General features: G+C 45.5%; 1 long non-coding RNA gene across 1 annotated transcript; it reads right to left on the reverse strand.

Annotated features, from left to right (window-relative positions):
• Positions 1-7,837: 7,837 nt before the first annotated feature.
• Positions 7,838-8,499, reverse strand: LOC115363609 (uncharacterized). Its single transcript, XR_003928602.1, has 3 exons — positions 8,443-8,499; positions 8,298-8,341; positions 7,838-7,899 (listed from the first exon to the last, which is right to left on the reverse strand). It is a non-coding gene; the product is annotated as an uncharacterized LOC115363609 (long non-coding RNA).
• Between the last annotated feature and the right edge of the window lie 4,847 nt (positions 8,500-13,346).

Genomic DNA, 13,346 nt, shown 5'->3' on the forward strand with positions numbered 1-13,346 from the left:
TCCGGCCACTTTTGTGTAAGGTTTTGCAGAAAGAGTTTTGAATATTGAAACGTGTGGAAACAGGTGAATTGTGTTTATGGTTATGGGAAATGCGTGTGTGCTTCTGGGAATGACAAAAAAGGTTTGGGTTTTTGTGCTACAGGTACCAGTTTTTGTGTTTTAGCAATCGAGAAAAACTGTAAACATTACAACATGACTCGAGACATTGCACATGTGGAAGGAGGAAGGGATTTGGGGAGGGGGAGGCGTCCCAGCACAGACGAGGGCCGTATGCAGCCACTACGGCACTCCACACCCACCAACTGCCCCGTGACGGAGGGAGAGGGGGTGGGGGGCCAAAAAGGCAGTGAGTTCCAAGGGATGTGTGTGTGTATGTGACCTTGTCTATGTGTGTGCGTAAGTCCAAGAGCTTCTTCCTCCACAGTCTCAACATTGTCTCTGCCGTCTGATAAGATGACAAGCCCGGCCGTTGCCCGGGAGACGGCCTCGCGAGTCCTGCACAGAGTTGAAGATCCCAGGTGGAGGGTGATGGGGAGGGAGTGTGTATGTGTGTGTGTGTGTGTGTGTGTGTGTGTGTGGGAGGGTGATGGGGAGGGAGGGGGGAGAGCAGCTGTCTGCATAAACATCCAGGAGAAAAGTGAAGATAGCGGCCTTCCAAGGTCGCTGGGGCGCTGAATTGTAGATAAAGGTGATTGTTATGGTCAGGCTGACTCTGCAATTTCCATCAGCCTTAAGTCTCTGTGGTTCTCTCATGATTCCAAATAATTTCCAAATTATGGCACATTTCCCCAGAGTCGAGCTCCCAACCTCTCCAAGTTGTCACCCGACTGGCGTAAAAGTCCAGGAATTTCTTCCTGCTTGCAAACCAATTCGCACAACGCATGAGTCTGAGTGTTGTTAGCTCGGCTCAAACCTTCAATTGCTGGCAGTTTCTCCAGAGCCAAAAGCGCTGCCAACACCCTCTGAACTTTGTGATAAATCAGGAATCCACCAGTACCAATCAGCAGAAGTCCTGTTATCATAAATCCAATCATGTAGACGTCTTCAACATCCTCGATGGAAAGAATCGACAGGCACATCACGCTTCACTCCTCCCAGGAGTCCATAGTGTACCCGGCGGCAAACGTTCCGGCGGGGCATGTGGGCTCTCCTTTGCCCAGTTTTCTTGTAGAGAAAATTTGGTCAATTGCATTGAGAGACCAGCTGATCAGATCCATTGTAGTAGATTTTCGGAGAGAAATGCAGAGAGAGGCTCCGAACTGAGACAGCACAAGACAGAGAGCAAAGCAGGGCAGATAAGGACAGGAGGGAGCTAGAGAAAAAGCGCCCGCCTTTGTTGAGAGCAGGAAGAAAGACTCGGGTTCAGATTAGGGAGGCCGTTCCTCCCAATCACCCCACTCCAGGTATCACTGTCGCCGCCCACGTGGGCGAAGTCCCCCAGTAGAACAATGGAGTCCCCAGTCGGAGCACCATCCAATACCCCTCCCAGGGACTCCAAGAAGGTCGGGTACTCTACACTGCCATTTGGCCCGTAGGCACAAACAACAGTGAGAGCCCTCTCCCCAACCCGAAGGCGCAGAGAGGCGACCCTCTCGTTCACCGGGGTGAACCCCAACACATGGCGGCTAAGCTGGGGAGCTATGAGCAAGCCCACACCTGCCCGCCGCCTCTCACCGAGGGCAACTCCAGTGTAGTGGAGGGTCCAGCCCTTCTCGAGGAGCTGGGTTCCAGAGCCCAAGCTGTGCGTGGAGGTGAGCCCGACTATCTCTAGCCGGTACCTCTCAACCTCCCGCACCAGCTCATTCCATGTCCCCATCGCCAGCCGTTGCATCCAGAGATCGGGTCACCGAGGCCCTCGCCTTCGACTGCCGCCCAATCCACAAAGCACCGGCCCCTTACAGCTACCCTTGTGGGTGGTGAGCCCGCAGAGGGTTGGACCCATGTCACCAGTTTGGGCTGGGCCCGGCCGGGCCCCGTGGGCAATTGCTTTTACCTTATGAACCCTCGCGGACCCTCAGGTCCTCCGACACCGGCCTGTTATCTATTCCCAGGGTAAAAACACGAACACACGGTGAGGCATCTTTCCAGTTTTATGGCCCCTGATTGTGGAACAGCCTGCTGGAGGACCTGAAGGCCACAGAGAATGTTGATATTTTTAAAAATAGGCTCAAGACCCACCTATTTAATTTGGCTTTTAACTCATTAATATACTCTTTCTTTTAACCTGACTTTTATTTTATGTTCTTTTTATACCCTATACGTTTTGTTTTGACTTTTAACTAAATGTTGTTATATGTTTATACATGCTTATTTTAGCTTTTATTAATGTTCTTATATATTTTTTTTTATATTTTATTTCTCTATATACTTTTTATATTCTTATCTTATATGTTTTCATACTTTTATCCCATATATCCAGTGTTTCCTCAGTGGGGGCCCTCTGCGCTGTTATCGGCTGGGGCTGGGATGTCTCTTCTCGTGGGGCTCACCGGCTGGGGTGGGTGGGGGCTCTGTGGCTCTGTGGTGGTGCTCCGCTGCAGTGCCATGGGTCCTCTGCCTACCTGTGGCTTGGTGGGCCCCTGAGCTGTGGCGTCCTGGCCTGGGCCGTGGGCAGCCCCCAGCGCAGATGGCAGCGCTTCCTGACCTGGTTCCTCTGTACTCAGCCAAACAAACGTTATGTGCGTGTGTGTGTGTGTGCAAGTGTGTGTGTGTGTGTGTGTGTGTGTGTGTGTGCGCGTATCTGTGTGTGTGTGTGTGTGAGAGAGAATCGTGGGGTGGGGGGGCGGATGGTGTTTTTAACATGTAAAGCACTTTGTGCTACATTTCATGTATGAAAAGTGCTCTATAAATAAAGTTAGATTGATTGATTGATTGATCTATATGCTACCCCTAGCCCAGATTATGGAACATCACAACATCTCCTATCATACATATGCCGATGACACACAACTCTATATCTCAGTGTCATCACATGACTACAGTCCCTTACTCTCATTGAGTAACTGTATTCATCAAATCAGTGACTGGATGTGCCAGAATTTTCTCCAGCTAAACCCAGAAAAGACAGAGGTATTAATTTTTGGCCCAAAAAATGAAAAGGCAACGATCAGCGCTCACCTAGGCTCTATGTCACTGACAGCTACGAATCAAGCCAGAAATCTTGGTGTTATTATTGACTCAGACCTGAACTTCAACAGCTATTTAAAGTTCATCACTAAATCTGCCTCTTACCACCTGAAAAACATTGCTAGAATTAAGGGGTTTCTGTCTAAACAAGACATGGAAAAACTTATTCATGCATTCATTTTATTGATGGTATTGTGCTGTATGCATTGTCACTGGTAATACTGTTTCCACTACTGTTGTTGTCGCTGTCGCTATTATTGATATCACTACTGTTTTATTGTTGTAGCTGATGGTGCATGACACGATTTGTGTGATTTTTGCTTGTTCTGCGTGGGGTGATGTGGGATTGTGGGAATGTTGTGTGGGTTAGTTGGTACTTGAGAGCCTTATATGTATGCTGTATGTGATTGTGCTGTTGTATTGTGTTGTATGTTTTGTGTTGGACCCCCTTGAAAATGAGATGGTTCATCTCAAGGGGCTATCCATTAATAAATTTCAAATAGTAGGTTGGTCTATTGCAATGGCATATTTATAGGCCTTAACAAAAAATCAATCAGACAGCTGCAGCTGATTCAGAGGCAGAGTCCTTACAAACACCAGGAAACTGGACCACATTACACCGGTCATTAAATCGCTACACTGGCTTCCTGTGAGTCAAAGGATAGATTTTAAAATCTTACAGCTGGTCTACAAAGCCCTGAATGGTCTCGGACAAAAATACATGCTTGATCTACTGGTTCCCTACGAAGCATCGAGACCCCTCAGGTCATCTGGAACTGGTTTGTTGTGTGTTCCAAGAACAAGAACCAAGCAAGGTGAGGCAGAGGTTTCAGAGTCTAAGGAATTAAGAGGTTGGGCTGTCGGCATCCCTGCGGGGGGTGACCGGGAAGTCTGAGTCAGCTTCTGCTGTGACTCAACACTGGGGAGCATGCTGTGAATTCAGATCTAGAAGGGAGACGTCCTGTGATGGATCTTTAGAGTTCATTACGATCTGAATAAGACCAGTGTATGGAACCTGTGTCCGGCGGGACAGTAAGACTCTGAGTGAAGGACTCAAGAGCAAATAGTGTGTATTATTAAGGGCGACGTCCTATACAAAAAAACAGACCCAACAAACCAAATTCAAGATGGTTCAGAGCCAGGGACAAGAGATCCTAGCTGAAATCTTGGACAGAGCCGGCTTTGAATTTAAACTCAAATTTTGTCCAAGTTCACTTTTTGGTGGCAAGGAGTCGCAGGCGTGATATGGGCCATCACGGCCTGGACCCTTGGCTGTATAGCTCAGGCAGTGTACTCAGCCTGTTGTTATTTTATGTTGCTGTATTTTGTTTTCGCTATCATTCTCAATTTCTATTTCCCTTTTTTATTGACTGTTTTTATTGTTTTAAATTGTGTCTTGTTGCTTTTAATGTCTCTGTAAAGCACTGAATTACCTTGTGTTGAATTGTGCTATACAAATAAACTTGCCTTGCCTTGCCTTGCCAGAGGATCTGAAACTGCAGACTGAAGAACCTGCAGAGCAGTCTACAGCTCAGTTGCCTGAAGCTGCTGCGACTGAGGTGCTGGCTCAGGTTCTGGTGATGGTGGCTGTGGTGGCGGGGGGGCAGGGCTGTACAGGTCAGAGTTCAGAGGTCTAAGGGCCCTATCTTACACCCCATGCAAAGTGGCTGCAACCGCAACTCAAGTGTCTTTTCTACTTTCCAAGCGGCTCAGTTGTCATTTCCCTGTGCAGTGCCCCCTTGTGGAAACAGCAGAGTGTCTTGTGTCCCTCTGAGCTCCACGGGCGTGTTGCTCTGAAAATGAGCTGAGCTCAGCTGCAGTGTTGCTGCCTTGCTCAAAGTGACTGAGCAGCAAACAGCAGCTCTGAGGTCAGTGCTGCAGGTTTCTCTGCTGTCTGAAGCTCATTATCAGACAGTGATGGTGGCCTCCATAGGGGGCGCCGGTGAGCGTCCGCTCTGCTTGTCCCACACACAGGGACGCTGCTTCACCTCAGGGAGCTCAGATGGAGTCCTGCTGTCGCCGTAGATGATCTGCTCGGGAGCTTTCACTCCGTCTCCTTCCTTCTTACCTGGAGAATCCTCCATTAGAACAGCAGCCCACCAAGGTGTGACACACCTGGCTTTTGATGGGTCTGCAGTTTGCAGTTTACTACATGTTGCACCCAAAAGTACAACCATTTTGAATCAGGTGCCTGGTGAAAAGCAGCCTTTTTTCCACCATTAAAACAGTAAAAGTGGACACGCCCTAAATGTCCCTGCACCTTGCTCTGCAGATGCACTTTGATCCTTAAAATCGAGTCCTATGACAGCTGGACAGAGAGACCTCAGATGTGAGCAAAGACTTTTCTCTCGTTCTCTCTGCTTTCTGTTTGGCTTTCCATTTTCCAATTGTTTTCATCTTTCTGTTTTTCCTGCTTAAACCAAGAACAGTAGATACTACAAAGGATTGGTCCATCAAGATTTGAATTTTGGATACCTCTGAACTTTCTGTCAAGATGCTTCTCTTCTCTGCGAATGATTTTCACAAACTTGTACAGAAGATTCCCTCAGAGGTACTTGTCCTGATTGCAAATGTTTAGTGACCACTGTGATGATATTATGCTGTTATGTTATGAATTGAATGACAGAATGGGGTGATTGCATTGCACTTGAATATGCTGGTTGAATAAACTTGTTATGTTGTCTGTGTTTGCCTATTGTCTGACCAGCGGGTTTCTCCATCTGTTGACAATGAGGCAATGATATTGGCACCACAGCTGTTCAGAGTTCAGCCCAGTTTTTCACAGAATTCAGACTGAAACTGGGTACACTGGTTACACCATCCCTGCCTTTGTTTCATTACTGGGGACAACGAAGACGATGAGTACGTTTACATGCACACCATATTCCGGTTCGGGTCAATATTCCGGCTAAGGTAACTGCGCCGCGGCAACTGGAATATTCCGTTTACATGTTACTTGGCATGCCCCCGTGTTTCGGCGTATTCCACTCTCTGACGTAATGCGACACTCAGCCGCGGGGGGCAGCAGCACGCGTATAGGCGTCTGGTCTGCCGGAAATACAGACGAAGAAGTCTTCTTCTTTTTCTTTTGTCGCTAGTTCTTTGTTTTCTCCCATCGATATCCTCCATGATATTTAAGTCTTTCATTAGCTGAAGGCGGACTGCAGTCTCCTGGCTCTTGCTGCTGTTCGCCATGCCGTTTTCCCCGCTTGTAGGTAACCATAGCAACAAAGACGCCGCAGAATTCCTTGTGAGTCGAGCATGCGCAGTTGTGACTGAATATTCCGGTTCGGGGCATTTTCCGACTAAGGTGTTTACATGCCCCAATATTCCGGCAGGAACAGACACATGCCAGGGGTCTGATTCTGAATTCTCTCCAGCCGGAATATGACCTTAATCGGGTTCGGTGCGTGTTTACATGACACGTGCGCAACCGGAATATTGCGAATATTCCGGTTGATACAGGAATAAGGTGTGCATGTAAACGTGCTCACTCTCAGGTGTGGACAGGCTGAACAGAGCAGGAAAGTCTGCTTTACCTGATCGATGCTGGCATTCTTGGGCAGCAGCACGACGAACAGCGAGGCGTAGAGCTCCGGATCGGCTGACGGCCGGTGAAACAGCAGCACCATGCCATTGATGGGACTTTCAGACTCATTCTTCCTGACCAGACCGAAGCGACAGAAGCCAGAGATGTTGATGGCCACGTACTGGTCTGTTACCGTCTGAGGCTGGATGAACCTGACCCCGTCCTTCGTCACGTGGACCACAGACAGCAACTCCTGCCCGCCATCTGCAACACACAGCAACTCAGCTTTTACAAATATGTTGTAAAACTTTACTGGTATAGATAGATAGAGATAGATAGATAGATTTGCTTTATTGATCCCAAACTGGGAAATTCTTAAAGATATTCTTAAGATAGTTGACAGCTCAGTGATCTTTAGCTTCACATTCACTGGGAGAAGTGCAGCTGGGGGTCCAGTGCCTTGCCCAGTGGCACCTTGGCAGTGGTTCCTGAGGTAGTGGACAGCATCAGTCATTCATTTTCATTCCATCAGTTTGAACTGCCAACCTCCTGGTTGTGTTTCTGCTATTCTGACATCTTGGCTGCTTCTGACCAAAAAGAGACGACTAATGGTTTGTCTTCCTGTCACAGCTGGAGTTTGTGTCACAGCTGGAGTTTGTGTGTTCTGTGTTCTATGTGTGTGATTGACAGCTGTGGGAGTGTTTGGTGTGGTTTCTCTTTCTCTCTCCTTTCTCTCTATATCTCCCTGTCTCTTTTTTTCTGCAATATGGAAAAACTTTCCATTCTGCTGTCCTACTATAACCTACATGGCCTGGCAAAGATAACAACAGCATCATAAATGGTTTTGTGCATCTTAAGAATGTAGTTTAGATTGTGTGAATTAAAGATGGATTATTTCAAATCTCAGTTCGGGCCTTTTTTTTCTTGGTGTGAGTTTCCGAAGGGCTCCAATGTTGACTTCATGCAGCTCATATACTTGGTCTAACAGGGGTGAATAAATTACACATTTTTTCTGTTTCTACACTTCATACTGACCAGAGAAGATCTGGCAGTGTGGCAGGTGGAGCCGGTGGAAACTTCCTCTCAGGCAGGTGAACTTGACCAGAGGTCCTGCCGGCCGCCAGCCTTTTGTGGGGAGGAACTTCCTTTCCCAGGGAACTATCTCGTAGGTGACATCACCCTCGCCCTCCAACACCAAACCGGTGAGACTGCAGCGAAACGCTCCGGGGTGCGGACACCGCAGCCTGGAGATGCAGCATGAACAACAACAGTAACACATTCACGCTAAACACTGCAGCTGTAACAGTACACACAAGTCACAGTTTGGCTCGAGTTTGGTGCAATGGGAAAAAAAGCAAAGAAAAAACACAAATTTATAAGGCTAGGTTTCTGTTCATTTACTTCTAACAAAAAGCGGTGCAAGTTTCAGTTTTTTCCACCCAGTGTTTGCTTCCCCCTGAGGTGGCTGGAACAGGAGTATTATGCAGTAAACAGTGAACATACACAAAAGGCAACAGGAAGACTTGTGCATAGGGAGTGTTTAAATTTGCACCACTTAAGGCTATAGTTAAACATTAAAATATGAGTACAAACACTTGTTATGACATATGAGCATTAGCGATAGAAGAGAAGCCTGTGTTACCGGTATATGTTGCCTTCCTCCTGGACTTCAGGTGTAATCTCAGTCTAGATAAATGAAGTGAAAGGTAAATAAAAGACAAAATACATTTCCCAATTGCTGATTAGCCTGCAATTAATCAGAAGACCAGTTCAACTTCTCCTGTTACCAGTAATGAGTCTGTGTCCAGCTCTGCTCGGGGGTCACACCATGAAGCCTGGCCCTGTAGACCGACACCTGCAACATAACACATCACTTAGCCTGATGTTGTCTTTCACATGAAGCCTTAATATGAGGACTTCTGTCCCAGTGTTTTATGAATACTATCTACAGTATTACCATTTCATGTATATAAGATCAGTTACTGTAAGTTCCCCAATGTCTTTTACACCAATAACTCCCAACCCAGTTATGGTCATTTTTATGTTTTAGGATTACATGATCCTCTCTGGGCTGAGAAAACTCTGCCAACCTTGATCTAATGAAACGCTTTAAACCCCACGCAAGAAAGTCAACAATGAATTCTCCAAAAGCTGATGTTTTGGCAGATATCAGGTTTTTCCTGTACAAATATTGGCTTTGATCAGTCTACTCCAGACATGGAAAAAATAAGGCCTGCGGGCCGGATCCAGCACATGAGACAATTTAATACGGCCCTCAGACATACATCATGATTTCTGTTGTCAAATTTATGTTTGTAAAGATAAACAAATTATTTTTTTCACAAAGCTGCTGTGCACCAACAGTCCTGTAGATGGCAGTGTCAGATAGAGGTTGGGCTGAGTTTGACTTGGAAGCTCCTCCTGTACACGCTGAGTGGGCGGAGCTCAGCTGGAGACACCACAGTCAAGTTTCACTGGCTCACAGAATCACAGAGACAGACTGAAGCATTGTGGGAAACTACAGGCACCATGCGCAGTTCTCACTTATTTTTTGTGTAAACTGAACTGATGAACATTTGCATGTCAAACTAAGAGGGTCCACTTAAGAAAATGATGAAATAATACAAAGAAACTGAGAGAGGACGACTCCACAGTTCCTACTGAGATGCAGCATCACACGCTGCTGATGAGTTCTGAATATTTGGAAGAGCAATAATTAATAAAATGTTTAAAAACGGATTTTGAGAAGGAAAAGTGCTGTGATATAACTGAATGTGTTTTGAAACAAAAAGTATTGGTATAGAAACTTCGTTATAATTAATGTAAAACTTGGACTTGCTCTCTATCCGGCCCCTCAACCAAAATGTCTGCCCACCCCTGATCTGATCCAGGTAAGCAGGTAGTTCACCTGGGCCACGGACCGGCCATGCCTGAGAACAAACAGCAGGAAGTGAAGCTGCACCATCTAAACAGCTGAGTGTTTGCTGCTTAGTGATGAGGAATCAAACTAAATCCACACTTACACTTCCCCAGCCTGGGTTTCAGCCTGTGCTCTCCACCATGGTCCACCCTGGAGGAAGAAACAGAGTCAGCTCTGAATGTACTAAAGAACTGCTGACACCTATTTTTTTGCTATTAGAAAAAACAGCATAGCCTTGGTTTTGTCTGCATTTAGCACGAGTCTGAGGTGGAACAGCTGCGACAGAATAACATCAAATACCAGCTGCAGATGTTCGAATACAAGGGCAGCAGTGTTTGCACAACAATAAACAATACTGTCACCCGCATAAAGATGCTCAGATGTGTTTATATTTTGACCCACAGATGAATAGTGAAGAGAGTGGGTCCTAAAACTGAACCTTGTGGCACACCTTTGGTGACATAAAGACAGCTGGAAGAAAGACCACTAAGCTGCACACATTGCTTACAATTGGAGAAATAATTTGAGAACCAGCCAACAGCTTGGCCTGACAGGCCTAAATCTGACAGCCTCAGTGCAGCACAATTATTCAATAATGGAAACATGGACAGTAAATAACCTTCCCTATGAGTGACTTAGGCCAAAAAAAAAAATACCTTGGGTTCCGGTTCCTTGTCATTTAATTGCATTAATAGGTGGGCAATTTATTTTATTTTATTTAGCATTTTAAGGATGGGTAGGGGGGATTTATTTTATTTTATTTATTCATGGGAAGGATGGGTAGGAAGGGATTTTATTTTATTTCATTCTTTTTTTTATTTTAGGAAGCGATGCATGGGTTGCTTTTTAAATATAATTAATTCAATATTTGCATAAGTTACCACCTTTTTAACGGACAGAGCAGAGTTATTACCAGCAGAGGGATGTGTCTCTGTCTCAGGTGCCTGAAGTGGAATCCACCCGTCACACCCCCCGCCACAGAGCCAAGCTCCACGGTGGGGAAATCTCCAGTGGCACTGTTTCACCTCTTTCACTCCATCTGCAAAGGTTTTCTCTTGTAGTCGGATTATTTTCGCTGGTGGTTTGCGAGGACAAATCACACACACCGTGCGGAAGTCCATTCTTTCCAGCCAGTGCTGTCGGTGGCGCGTGACTCCATGAAGTTTTTTTTCTGAAGTTATGCGAGAACATCACAAATAAGGCGAGTGCAACATAGATCAAAATAAAAGCCCTGCTGAACTTTTGACCAAAACCAATAAGGTCACACTCGGTCGCATAGTGCCTTTATTTTATTATTTTATTTTATTTTTACACAGAGGCCAATGAAATAACCTGACTAGGGGGTTAAATGGGACACTCGGTCAGGAACTGGAACCCAGAATTTTTTTTTGTCTGGCCTTACCAGACGACCTCACTCATATTCACCATCCACCATGAAATAATATTCCTCAGCCCTCTATAAGACATTGTGTGTGTCTCTCCATACCTGAGAGCCTCCAGTCTCCAGGTTGGATCCTCCAGTCCAGCAGAGAGCAGCTTCACTCCTGAGTCTCCTGGATGATTGTAGCTCAGGTCCAGCTCTCTCAGATGGGAGGGGTTGGAGCTCAGAGCTGAGGCCAGAGAAGCACAGCCTTCCTGTGTGACCAGACAGCCTGACAGCCTGAACACAAACAGCACATTTTCTCATTAGTGCACTGTTCAGAAATTCATCAGGGTAACTCATATACCGGCAAAAACCTAATGGAACTAATGGAAACAGCCGACCACATGACTTTCTTTGTATTTTCATCAAGTCCAGTTGGACGGTTCTCCACTGAACCAGTGACAGAATCTAAGAAGTCATTTCTTCTGGTATTTTTAACTCTCAACAACAGAACATTTTACGGTTATTCTGCCGACAGAAACTCTACAGGAGGTTTCACCTCATTGATGGAGGTAAAACTACCCTGGTTAGTAATATGTTCAGTAACATGAAGCTGCATGTAAATCAGGACTGAACTGGTCATGTGTTAATCAGGTTGAGGAATCCTGACCTGAGAGCCTCCAGTCTGCAGTGTGGACTCTCCAGTCCAGCAGAGAGACGCTTCACTCCTGAATCCTGCAGCTGGTTGTTACTCAGGTCCAGCTCTCTCAGACTAGAGGACTGGGAGCTGAGAACTGAGGCCAGAGCTGCACAGCTTCTCTCTGACAGATTACAGCCACTCAGCCTGAAGAGGACATGGAAAGATTAAATATTAAGTTTTAAATAAATATGTTATATATTTAATTAAATATGAGCTTAAATATTTCTTAAATCTGGGACTTGAGAACTGAAAACAACTCCTTGCAACAATTTGTTGTGGGCTTGTTGTTATCAAACCATACAAAGCAAAAACATTTTTCTCTACATTTTAGAAACGTATAAGAGATATTTTAGACATTCAATTCAGGGAGGAACAGGACAGAGTTACGTGTTTTTTACTCAAGTCCACTTGGGCAGGACACATTTTATGTTTCAGATATGTGGTCTATGTTTTAACCCTGACCACCGATTTAATTTATTAGCAGTAACCAAAACATTAACAAGAGGTATTTAAATCAGTTGTTGATTTTGAGAGTTATGTCATGGTTGGGTGTATGACTGTAGATACTGCTTGAAGGTTTTCAGATTTGACCCTTGAATCCTGACCTGAGAGCCTCCAGTCTGCAGTGTGGACTCTCCAGTCCAGCAGAGAGACGCTTCACTCCTGAGTCCTGCAGATCGTTGTTACTCAGGTCCAGCTCTCTCAGACTAGAGGACTGGGAGCTGAGAACTGAGGCCAGAGCTTCACAGCTTCTCTCTGACAGATTACAGCCACTCAGCCTGAGGAGGGCATGGAAAGATTAAATATTAAGTTTTAAATAAATATATTATATATTTAATTAAATATAAGCTTAAATATTTCTTAAATCTGGAACTTGAGAACTGAAAACAACTCCTTGCAGCAATTTGTTGTGGGCTTGTGATCAAACCATATAAAGCAAAAACATTTTTCTCTACATTTTAGAAACGTATGAGAGATATTTTAGACATTCAACTCCGGGAGGAACAGGACAGAGTTATGTGTTTTTTACTCAAGTCCATTTGGGCAGGACACATTTTATGTTTCAGATATGTGGTCTATGTTTTAACCCGGACCACCAGTTTAATTTATTAACAGTAACCAAAACATTAACAAGAGGCATTTAAATCAGTTGTTGATTTTGAGAGTTATGTCATGGTTGGGTGTATGACTGTAGATACTGCTTGAAGGGTTTCAGATTTGACCCTTGAATCCTGACCTGAGAGCCTCCAGTCTGCAGTGTGGACTCTCCAGTCCAGCAGAGAGACGCTTCACTCCTGAATCCTGCAGATCGTTGTGACTCAGGTCCAGCTCTCTCAGACTAGAGGACTGGGAGCTGAGAACTGAGGCCAGAGCTGCACAGCTTCTCTCTGACAGATTACAGCCACTCAGCCTGAAGAGGAATATAACAGGAACACCATAACATTGAAGATATTTTTCGCTTGTGTAGAAAACATCATGTTATTTGTTTAATATGTCCAGTTTTCTATGAACCTACACAGATTTCCTGGAGGCTTTGACCTCTGGCAGCAGCCTCAGAAGAGCCTCCTCTGAAGCGGAGTATTTCTTCAGGTCAAACACCTCCAGATCTTCTTCTGATGTCAGTAAGATGAAGACCAGGGCTGACCACTGAGCAGGGGACAGTTTGTCTGTGGAGAGATGTCCTGAACTCAGGTACTGTTGGATCTCC

This window comes from Myripristis murdjan, chromosome 8, assembly GCF_902150065.1.
Source record: "Myripristis murdjan chromosome 8, fMyrMur1.1, whole genome shotgun sequence".
NCBI classification, from domain to species: Eukaryota; Metazoa; Chordata; class Actinopteri; order Holocentriformes; family Holocentridae; genus Myripristis; species Myripristis murdjan.